Genomic DNA, 12500 nt, shown 5'->3' on the forward strand with positions numbered 1-12500 from the left:
CTCATGTGCTTGGATCGGATCGAGCTATTGAGTATTGGGCCTGCATACTCGCTCATCCGTATCCTTTGCGTACCGCCCCATGGCCCCGTCCTTAGAGTTAATGACTAATAGGCTTAACTCTTTGTATGTCTGCACCACAGTTCCCGTTCGTTCCGTGCCGTGGCCGGATACGTATTGCACATCGGTATACCTGTCGCTACTCAGGCAACTCGTGTGCGTGGATTGGATCGAGCTCATGGGGTGTGTAGAGATTCCATGTTATAATTGCAAGTCCATATCCACTTTATAGGTTAAAGTCATAAGTTGTGATTGCACAACCATACTTCATAAGAGTTTAATAACTCTTCAACTAACTTTCGTTCTGGTGTCTTGGTATCAAATCGCATAAGACACAAGATTCTACTGGCCAAATAGAATCTAGCACATTGGTTAACCTGGCGCCGCAGTCAACTCATGTGCTTGGATCGGATCGAGCTATTGAGTATTGGGCCTGCATACTCGCTCATCCGTATCCTTTGCGTACCGCCCCATGGCCCCGTCCTTAGAGTTAATGACTAATAGGCTTAACTCTTTGTATGTCTGCACCACAGTTCCCGTTCGTTCCGTGCCGTGGCCGGATACGTATTGCACAACAGTAGATACCATCACCTGACGTATCTAACACACCACTATTGTAACTCGTCGTCGAAGGACCTTTCAAGTGCCTGATGGCCAGGGGAGCTCTTACACGGCACGGAGACACAGTGATGCTCGCCCATCACAGTGTACAACGATCGAGTTTGCTTAAGTGTCTGGGTACCTACACACCAGACACAATGCAATGGCCACGGATCCACACAAGGCACATCACATGCAGAAAGCTTCACCAGATTATGACACATACCACACTCTTGTAACTCGTCGTCGAAGGGGCGTTCAAAGTGCCTTACGGCTAGGGGAGATCTAGCACGGCACGGAGACACAGTGATGGTTGCCCATCAAAGTGTACAACGATCGAGTTTGCTTTCCGCGCAAGCGTTCTAAGTGTCTGGGTACCTACACACCAGACACAATGCAATGGCCACGGATCCACACAAGGCACATCACATGCAGAAAGCTTCACCAGATTCTGACACATACCACACTCTTGTAACTCGTCGTCGAAGGGGCGTTCAAAGTGCCTTACGGCTAGGGGGGATCTAGCACGGCACGGAGACACAGTGATGGTCACCCATCAAAGTGTACAACGATCGAGTTTGCTTTCCGCGCAAGCGTTCTAAGTGTCTGGGTATCTAAGCACCAGACACAATGCAATGGCCACGGATCCACACAAGGCACATCACATGCAGAAAGCTTCACCAGATTCTGACACATACCACACACATGCAACTCGTCGTCGAAGGGGCGTTCAAGTGCCTTACGGCTAGGGGAGATCTAGCTCGGCACGGGGACACAGTGATGGTCACCCATCAAAGTGTACAACGAACGAGTTGGCTTTCAACAAATTCTGACACATAGCAAGCGAGCGACCGAGCTACACCGAAGGCAGCCCATGGTTGGTCACTCGCGGACGATCATCAGTAATGATCCTTCCGCAGGTTCACCTACGGAAACCTTGTTACGACTTTTACTTCCTCTAAATCATCAAGTTCGGTCAACTTCAGCCATGCCAGCTGCAGCTCACGAAGGAACCGCGGAAGGTAAGCCTCCAGAAACCTCACTAAATAATCCATCGGTAGTAGCGACGGGCGGTGTGTACAAAGGGCAGGGACGTAATCAGCACTAGCTAATGACTAGTGCTTACTAGAAATTCCAGGTTCATGGGGACCGTTGCAGTCCCCAATCCCGACTAGATGGGCATTTTAGTGATTTCCCGTTCCTCTCGGAATGGGGGCGCCTATTGGCGAGAACACGCTGCGACCCACATTGTAGCACGCGTGCAGCCCAGAACATCTAAGGGCATCACGGACCTGTTATCGCTCATTCTCAGCTTGCTAAACACAAGTTGTCCCGCTAAGCAGGGCAAACGTAGCCGACGACCGCCCGTGAAGGCGCCGCCCGGCTGTAACGTCAGGTGCGCCCGGAGGCGCACTGCTGACAGCGTTCTAGTTAGCATGTTTGAGTCACGTTCGTTATCGGAATTAACCAGACAAATCATTCCACGAACTAAGAACGGCCATGCACCACTACCCTTAAATTTGAGAAAGAGCTATCAATCTGTCTTACCTCGATAAGTTTGGACCTGGTAAATTTTCCCGTGTTGAGTCAAATTAAGCCGCAAGCTCCACTTCTTGTGGTGCCCTTCCGTCAATTCCTTTAAGTTTCAACTTTGCAACCATACTTCCCCCGGAACCCGATTTTGGTTTCCCGGAAGCGACTGAGAGCACCGAATAGGGGTAGCGTCTCCCAATTGCTAATTGGCATCGTTTACGGTTAGAACTAGGGCGGTATCTAATCGCCTTCGATCCTCTAACTTTCGTTCTTGATTAAAGAAAGCATCCATGGCAAACGCTTTCGCTTCAGTTGGTCCTACGACGGTCTACGAATTTCACCTCTCGCGCCGTAATACCAATGCCCCCAACTACTTCTGTTAATCATTACCTCTAGGTTTCTGACAAACCAACGAAATCGTATAAACCGAGGTCATATTCCATTATTCCATGCAAGATTATTCTCGGCCAACGCCAACCCCACGGGGGGGCCGGACGCTTTGTCTTAGCCTGCTTTGAGCACTCTAATTTGTTCAAGGTAAATGTGAGTATCTTGAGCACCATGAGGAGCCCGTGCCGGAGTTAACCGGTAGCACGGTACTCGTTCACAGAGTAACGCCCAAGTACACCATTGTGAGTCGCAGCCGTGAGCGCGCGCACGAACGGCCCCGGCGTGTAACCGGGCGCCCGTGGCGGTCACGTGTCTGGACGGGCAATCAACTTCGAACGTTTTAACCGCAACAACTTTAATATACGCTAGTGGAGCTGGAATTACCGCGGCTGCTGGCACCAGACTTGCCCTCCACTTGATCCTTGTTGAAGGATTTATACTCAACTCATTCCAATTATGGACCATCGTTAGAGAGGTCCATATTGTTATTTCTCGTCACTACCTCCCCGTACTGGGATTGGGTAATTTACGCGCCTGCTGCCTTCCTTGGATGTGGTAGCCATTTCTCAGGCTCCCTCTCCGGAATCGAACCCTGATTCCCCGTTACCCGTCGCAACCATGGTAGTCCTCTACACTACCATCAATAGTTGATAGGGCAGACATTTGAAAGATCTGTCGTCAGTCGACAAGCGACCATACGATCTGCGTCCTTATCCAGACTTCAACTCAAGCCGCCCGGAGGCGATTGGTTTAACTAATAAGTGCACCAGTTCAGCTACCCGCGAGGGCAACAGTCCCGGCATGTTGCATGTATTAGCTCTGGATTTTCCACAGTTATCCAAGTAACTAGTGGTAGGATGATCTTGTGAATTATAGCTGTTATACTGAGCCTTATGCGGTTTCACATTCATTTATGTTTGTACTTAGACATGCATGGCTTAACCTTTGAGACAAGCGTATATTACTGGTAGGATCAACCAGAATTCGTTCCACTACAGACACACACTCGCTTAGTGGGAAATAAATTTCCACACAACTCTCTCTCTCTAGAACCATATGGAATGGCTCTTTGGTGTTGGGTAAGGCACCAATTTGTTGGGGTGTAACGGTCACCACCAACTTTAAGTTTGTTAGGGCACAACGGAAACCACTAACTAAACTTTAGGAAACTAAATTTCCTCACACATTATCTCTCACCATATTAGCACTAGGTGCTATCCACGATTGTACAACGTTTCAACTCTTGAATCGACCGTAGGGCCGCGGAATTGCTTCCGGGCCCCTATTCTCGCTATTAATTGTTCATCTCTTTCAATACATCGAGTTCGTTCCATTGGGTAGTTCGCATGGCGAACGTTTTGATGCAGCCCCCTGGGGGACCACGGCACTTTACACCGGGTATGGTGTATGCGCAACCTACAGATAACAATAAACCCCTTATGCGTGTGTAAACCGATGTTGGGCTGCTCAACATCTTTCATGGTTACATCACTTGCACCAGAACCCACGGTGCCGATTTGGTAATATGTTGTACATTTACTCTCAAGATGTACGCTTCGGCCCCTTATTCAGGGGCTCAAGCTATTACCAGCAAGAACAATCCTCATCCAGACTTGAACTCGAAACACCCGCAGGCGAACGGTTTAACTAATAAGTGCACCAGTCTTGAATCCATGCGTCGGTGGAAACAATGCCGGCGTGTTGCATGTATTAGCTCTGAACTTAGCGAGTGATTGCCTTGCAGCTGTCATACTGAGCGTAGAGCGTGATTATCGCTCACTTGAACCATGTTGAATGGCTCTTTGGTGTAGGGTAAGGCACCAATTTGTTGGGGCACAACGAAACCACCAACTTAAGACTTGCTTATAGGCATTTCAACGTTTTCAACTCTTAAATCGACCGTGTTTCATTATCATCTCTTCTTCTTATTAAATGCATCGAGTTCGTTCCATTGGGTAGTTCGCGTGGCGAACGGTTTGATGCAGCCCCCCGGGGGGGACCACGGCACTTTACACCGGGCATGGTGTATGCGCAACCTACAGATCACCAATATATTTGTGATCGATAATGCACACTTCTTACACGACTGACCAGTCGACAGCGCTGCCTTCCTATTATGCGTGTGTAAACCGATGTTGGGCTGCTCAACATCTTTCACGGTTACATCACTTGCACCCGAACCCATGGTGCCGATTTGGTAATATGTTGTACATGGTCTCAAGATGTACGCTTCGACCCCTTATTCAGGGGCTCAAGCTATTACCAGCAAGATCAATCCTCATCCAGACTTGAACTCGAAACACCCGGAGGCGAACGGTTTAACTAATAAGTGCACCAGTCTTGAATCCATGCGTCGGTGGAAACAATGCCGGCATGTTGCATGTATTAGCTCTGAACTTAGCGAGTGATTGCCTTGCAGCTGTCGAACTGAGCGTAGAGCGTGATTATCGCTCACTTGAAAGGGTCAAGCCCTTTCGAGTCGTCCGGTTTTTACGCCAGACGACTCGGTTCACCATCTTTCGGGATACAAGTTGACTAAGTGGTACCACTACACTTATCAACTTTCGATTTGGTAATCCTCATCCAGCTTCCTTTCTGGAGGTCCCGAGGATTACCAATTGGGCTGTCATACTGAGCTCATATATTGGAGATCGATAATGCACACTTCTTACACGACTGACCAGTCGACAGCGCTGCCTTCCTATTATGCGTGTGTAAACCGATGTTGGGCTGCTCAACATCTTTCACGGTTACATCACTTGCACCAGAACCCACGGTGCCGATTTGGTAATATGTTGTACATTTACTCAAGATGTACGCTTCGGCCCCTTATTCAGGGGCTCAAGCTATTACCAGCAAGAACAATCCTCATCCAGACTTGAACTCGAAACACCCGGAGGCGAACGGTTTAACTAATAAGTGCACCAGTCTTGAATCCATGCGTCGGTGGAAACAATGCCGGCGTGTTGCATGTATTAGCTCTGAACTTAGCGAGTGATTGCCTTGCAGCTGTCATACTGAGCGTAGAGCGTGATTATCGCTCACTTGAACCATGTTGAATGGCTCTTTGGTGTAGGGTAAGGCACCAATTTGTTGGGGCGTAACGGTCACCACCAACTTAAGACTTGCTTATAGGTATTTCAACGTTTTCAACTCTTAAATCGACCGTGTTTCATTATCATCTCTTCTTCTTATTAAATGCATAGAGTTCGTTCCATTGGGTAGTTCGCGTGGCGAACGGTTTGATGCAGCCCCCCGGGGGGGACCACGGCACTTTACACCGGGCATGGTGTATGCGCAACCTACAGATCACCAATATATTTGTGATCGATAATGCACACTTCTTACACGACTGACCAGTCGACAGCGCTGCCTTCCTATTATGCGTGTGTAAACCGATGTTGGGCTGCTCAACATCTTTCACGGTTACATCACTTGCACCCGAACCCATGGTGCCGATTTGGTAATATGTTGTACATGGTCTCAAGATGTACGCTTCGACCCCTTAAGGGCTCAAGCTATTACCAGCAAGATCAATCCTCATCCAGACTTGAACTCGAAACACCCGGAGGCGAACGGTTTAACTAATAAGTGCACCAGTCTTGAATCCATGCGTCGGTGGAAACAATGCCGGCATGTTGCATGTATTAGCTCTGAACATAGCGAGTGATTGCCTTGCAGCTGTCGAACTGAGCGTAGAATGTGATTATCGCTCACTTGAAAGGGTCAAGCCCTTTCGAGTCGTCCGGTTTTTACGCCAGACGACTCGGTTCACCATCTTTCGGGAAGGGACCGTCTCGGTCGCAAGCTGCTCCGGTCCCCAAACAACCTGCGACAAATGATAGGAAATGCCGACATCAATATGTGTTCAGTTTGGTTTATCGCTCATAGGTCTTTTTGACCATCGATCCCTGATTATAACTCTCAATTAAACAGTCAGGAGAGTAAGGCATGCCCATCGATATCTCATCGACAGGCGATACCGCTTGAACGGCCAACGACACATCAGAGGATCGTATCTTGCTACAACTTTTGCTTAATCGTTTCTTCTCCTTGGAGAAAGAAACCCCCGGGGACCGTCTCGGCCGCAAGCTGCTCCGGTCCCTAAACAACCTGCGGCATCAAATGATAGGAAAAGCCGACATCAATACGTGTTCAGTTTGGTTTATCGCTCATTGGTCTTGTTTGACCATCGATCCCTGATTAATACTCTCAATTAGAAGGTCGGTAGAGTAAGGCATGCCCATCGATATCTCATCGACAGGCGATACCGCATGAACGGCCAACGACACATCAGAGGATCGTATCTTGCTACAACTCTTGCTTAATAGTTTCCACTCCTTGGAGAAAGAAACCCCCGGGGACCGTCTCGGCCGCAAGCTGCTCCGGTCCCTAAACAACCTGCGGCATCAAATGATAGGAAAAGCCGACATCAATACGTGTTCAGTTTGGTTTATCGCTCATAGGTCTGTTTGACCATCGATCCTAGAATTCAACTTTCGAGTAAGGCATGCCCGTCGATATCTCATCGATAGGCGATACCGGTAGAACGGCCAACGACACACATCTAGGATCGCATTTACTCTTCCTTGGATGGATAACCAATACCCTAGGACCGTTTCATCGCGAGCTGCTCCGGTCCTCAAACAACTCGCGAACCACCGATAGGATGATATTAGGAATGGCCGACTTTCATCCTTTAACTCTCAGTTCTGCTTACCAAAACATAGGTACTTGGACCTTAAAGACCACTATATGTTCCCCGATCGGGGGCAATCGGAACGTCTATCCATCATCAACATCGTTTCACTCATTCCGAACCACCAAATTGGACAGACAGTACCATATTCACCAACCGATTGCTTCAACTTCGCAAACTGTATGGTAAGTTCTACTAATTTCACATCTTACCATCGACTAATAGTGCATAAATCCACTTGGAAATCACTTTTCCTTGGTCCTCGGACCTTCTACGACAACGTCCAACAAATATCCGAAGTCGTTTCCCAACTTAGACCAAGCATTTCGTATCTTTACTTCTAATCGATTTTTTCTCTCATAATTGACGATCAAAATCTAAAAACCACATTTTGAGCCAGAAGCAGTCGTCCGATCGTCCTGGGGGTAGTCTCAATCGATTTAGAAGGGCCCAATTCATAAAGATACGTACTCAGTCAAATTCATGCTTCTGGCTCACCTACCCCCTATATAGAAAACGAAAGCGTACAGGCGTGGAAAACGTGCCATTTTTCTCCATCACGGACTTTTTTTTTCTCGTTGCACCGACTCTAGTAAAAAAGTGAAATTTTTTACTAGTTACCAACTTTTGCAAATTATCATCGGATATCACTTTTCATGGTCTATAGTAAGTTCTTATCACGTTTTAGTAGTTTTTGAAAAAAAAATTTTTTTGAACTTTTCAAAATTTTTCAAAACAAAGTTTTTGTAGGCGGTTTTGTGTATGGAGGGTTACTAGTCTCGGGGTCACTGTTTGACCAAAAAACCACTATATATCATTCGAAAGGTAATTTCAAGGGCTACAAAAAATTGTTCTACGGCACCCCCCTCCGACGTCTAGTATTCGAGTTATTGGCCAAAAACCATCACTTGAGCGATTTTTCGTTCAGGGTACCCGACTCTAGTAAAAAAGTGAAATTTTTCTCGATTGACCAAGTGTTGCAAATGACCATCGGATTTCACTTTTTATGGTCTATAGTGAGTTCTGATCACGATTTGGTACTTTTTGAAAAAATTTTTTTGACGCACTTTTCAAAATTTTGCAAAACCAAAACTTTTTAGGCGGTTTTGTGTATGGAGGGTTACTAGTCTCGGGGTCACTGTTTGACCAAAAAACCACTATATATCATTCGAAAGGTAATTTCAAGGGCTACAAAAAATTGTTCTACGGCACCCCCCTCCGACGTCTAGTATTCGAGTTATTGGCCAAAAACCGCAACTATAGCGGTTTTTCGTACAGGGTACCCGACTCTAGTAAAATGATGCGATTTTTACTAGTCTAGGAACTTTTTGGTCAAAAAATCAAGTATATGTCATTCGATAGATAATTTCAAGGGCTACCAAAAATTGTTCCACGACACCCCCCTGCGACGTCTAGTATTCGAGTTATTAGCCAAAAACCGCAACTTAAGCGGTTTTTCGTCCAGGGTACCCGACTCTAGTAAAATGATGCGATTTTTACTAGTCTAGGGAACTTTTTGGCCAAAAATCAAGTATATGTCATTCGATAGATAATTTCAAGGGCTACCAAAAATTGTTCCACGACACCCCCCTCCGACGTCTAGTATTAGAGTTATTAGCCAAAAACCGCAACTATAGCGGTTTTTCGTCCAGGGTACCCGACTCTAGTAAAATGATGCGATTTTTACTAGTCTAGGGAACTTTTTGGCCAAAAATCAAGTATATGTCATTCGATAGATAATTTCAAGGGCTACCAAAAATTGTTCCACGACACCCCCCTGCGACGTCTAGTATTCGAGTTATTAGCCAAAAACCGCAATTATAGCGGTTTTTCGTCCAGGGTACCCGACTCTAGTAAAATGATGCGATTTTTACTAGTCTAGGGAACTTTTTGGCCAAAAAATCAAGTATATGTCAATCGATAGATAATTTCAAGGGCTACCAAAAATTGTTCTAAGACACCCCCCTGCGACGTCTAGTATTCGAGTTATGGGCCAAAAACCATTCATACTTGAGCATTTTGCTCATTTTGCCTGTACGGGTACCGAGGACTAGTAAAATCAGGCCAATTTTACTAGAGTAGGGGTCCTTTTTGGTCAAAAAAACAACTTTTGCTCGTTCGATAGGGAATCGATAGGGCAACAAAAAATCGTTCTACGACCCCCCCTTCCGATGTCTAGTATTCGAGTTATGGGCCAAAAACAGTTTATGGTTAATTTTTCACTCGATTTTACACCAAGTATCGCACATTACTCCGGTTCTATACATTGGATCGTCAATCTTTAAGATTTTATGGGTAGTTCCAACTGTTTGCTGCATTTCATCCATACATTACCAACCGATTCAATGTCTGTGCTAGAAGTTATTAGAGGAATAAAAAAATTTACCCTTGGCTTTGGACCGTACAAGTTTACCCATTTTTGGCCCGTATTTGCCCCATAGCTCCGCCGGTATCCAAGATATCGCCACACTTTCTTCTGGCCATGGCTAGATGGCACTTGTGGCTAGATTTCTTCCATGCACCACTAACCGCTACCATGTCTGTGGCCGGAGCTATTCACGAAAGCGCCTCGCGCACTTGGTCGGATTTTTGGTCCAACTTGCACCATTTTTGGCCCATATTTGCCCCATAGCTCCGCCGGTATCCAAGATAGCGCCACACTTTCTTCTGGCCATGGGTAGATGGCACTTGTGGCTAGATTTCTTCCATGCACCACTAATCGCTACCATGTCTGTGGCCGGAGCTATTCGACGAACAACCATCGCATTTACCTAGGTACTTTTTCGGATTTTTGGTCCAACTTGCACCATTTTTGGCCCATATTTGCCCCATAGCTCCGCCGGTATCCAAGATATGGCCACACTTTCTTCTGGCCATGGGTAGATGGCACTTGTGGCTAGATTTCTTCCATGCACCACTAATCGCTACCATGTCTGTGGCCGGAGCTATTCACGAAAGCGCCTCGCGCACTTGGTCGGATTTTTGGTCCAACTTGCACCATTTTTGGCCCATATTTGCCCCATAGCTCCGCCGGTATCCAAGATATGGCCACACTTTCTTCTGGCCATGGGTAGATGGCACTTGTGGCTAGATTTCTTCCATGCACCACTAATCGCTGCCATGTCTCTGGCCGGAGCTATTCGACGAACAACCATCGCATTTACCTAGGTACTTTTTCGGATTTTTGGTCCAACTTGCACCATTTTTGGCCCATATTTGCCCCATAGCTCCGCCGGTATCCAAGATATGGCCACACTTTCTTCTGGCCATGGGTAGATGGCACTTGTGGCTAGATTTCTTCCATGCACCACTAATCGCTACCATGTCTGTGGCCGGAGCTATTCGACGAACAACCATCGCATTCACCTTCTCGTTGCACTTCTTCGGGAATTTGGTGCAACCAAGTTTTCACTATAACTTGGTCATTTTCCGTCCATCGGACATGCGGTTTTGGGTGTCGATACTTGACACCGCGCGCTACAATATGTTCCTCCACGACCATGTGGTCCGATGCTTCCAACAGGAGCTATTCGAGGAGTACCGATTTTTCACCATTAAAAATGCTCGTTTTTGCACCAACTTTTGCCTATAACTCAGGCTGTATCGATCGGATCTTCAATCTTGAAAAAGTTTTGGATAGGTGGCATCAAATGCTACATTTCGTTCTTCCACGTCAACTTTGTCCGATGTCTAGCAAAAAAGTTATTCGCGAACCAAGTCCAGAACCCATGCAATGGCTGCCCTCATTGCATACATCACGGCGGTTAACTCTCGTTACTCTATACCGTGGACTTGGTACTTTTTCAGGCATTCGTTGCTACTTCTCGGTTCATGATATTCGTTTACGGTCTTCACTAGGGCATTTGGTGCTCCTTATCGGTTCATGATATTCGTTTACGGTCTTCACTAGGGCATTTGGTGCTCCTTATCGGTTCATGATATTCGTTTACGGTCTTCACTAGGGCATTTGGTAATGGGCTTCCCACTTTCTACTGATCGATCCATACTCACTTGCGTGCACCTAGCCTAGGAAGGTTTCCTATGGCTTCCCATCTTTCTACTGATCGATCCATACTCACTTGCGTGCACCTAGCCTAGGAAGGTTTCCTTGGGCTTCCCATCTTTCTACTGATCGATCCATACTCACTTGCGTGCACCTAGCCTAGGAAGGTTTCCTATGGCTTCCCATCTTTCTACTGATCGATCCATACTCACTTGCGTGCACCTAGCCTAGGAAGGTTTCCTTGGGCTTCCCATCTTTCTACTGATCGATCCATACTCACTTGCGTGCACCTAGCCTAGGAAGGTTTCCTATGGCTTCCCATCTTTCTACTGATCGATCCATACTCACTTGCGTGCACCTAGCCTAGGAAGGTTTCCTATGGCTTCCCATCTTTCTACTGATCGATCCATACTCACTTGCGTGCACCTAGCCTAGGAAGGTTTCCTTGGGCTTCCCATCTTTCTACTGATCGATCCATACTCACTTGCGTGCACCTAGCCTAGGAAGGTTTCCTATGGCTTCCCATCTTTCTACTGATCGATCCATACTCACTTGCGTGCACCTAGCCTAGGAAGGTTTCCTATGGCTTCCCATCTTTCTACTGATCGATCCATACTCACTTGCGTGCACCTAGCCTAGGAAGGTTTCCTTGGGCTTCCCATCTTTCTACTGATCGATCCATACTCACTTGCGTGCACCTAGCCTAGGAAGGTTTCCTATGGCTTCCCATCTTTCTACTGATCGATCCATACTCACTTGCGTGCACCTAGCCTAGGAAGGTTTCCTTTGGCTTCCCATCTTTCTACTGATCGATCCATACTCACTTGCGTGCACCTAGCCTAGGAAGGTTTCCTATGGCTTCCCATCTTTCTACTGATCGATCCATACTCACTTGCGTGCACCTAGCCTAGGAAGGTTTCCTTGGGCTTCCCATCTTTCTACTGATCGATCCATACTCACTTGCGTGCACCTAGCCTAGGAAGGTTTCCTATGGCTTCCCATCTTTCTACTGATCGATCCATACTCACTTGCGTGCACCTAGCCTAGGAAGGTTTCCCTTTGGTACCGACTTCCATCTACGCACTCGATATAACCTAGGTACTTGGTACCGATGATGGTTAACACTCAAGCATTTCTTGCATCCTGCGTGCAAGGTACCAATTTTCACTTCTCAGGTGCGTTTATGAGCCCGCATTAATCCAATATCGCTCTGATGGC

The sequence above is a fragment of the Anopheles funestus genome (genome assembly GCF_943734845.2).
Source record: "Anopheles funestus chromosome X unlocalized genomic scaffold, idAnoFuneDA-416_04 X_unloc_62, whole genome shotgun sequence".
NCBI classification, from domain to species: Eukaryota; Metazoa; Arthropoda; class Insecta; order Diptera; family Culicidae; genus Anopheles; species Anopheles funestus.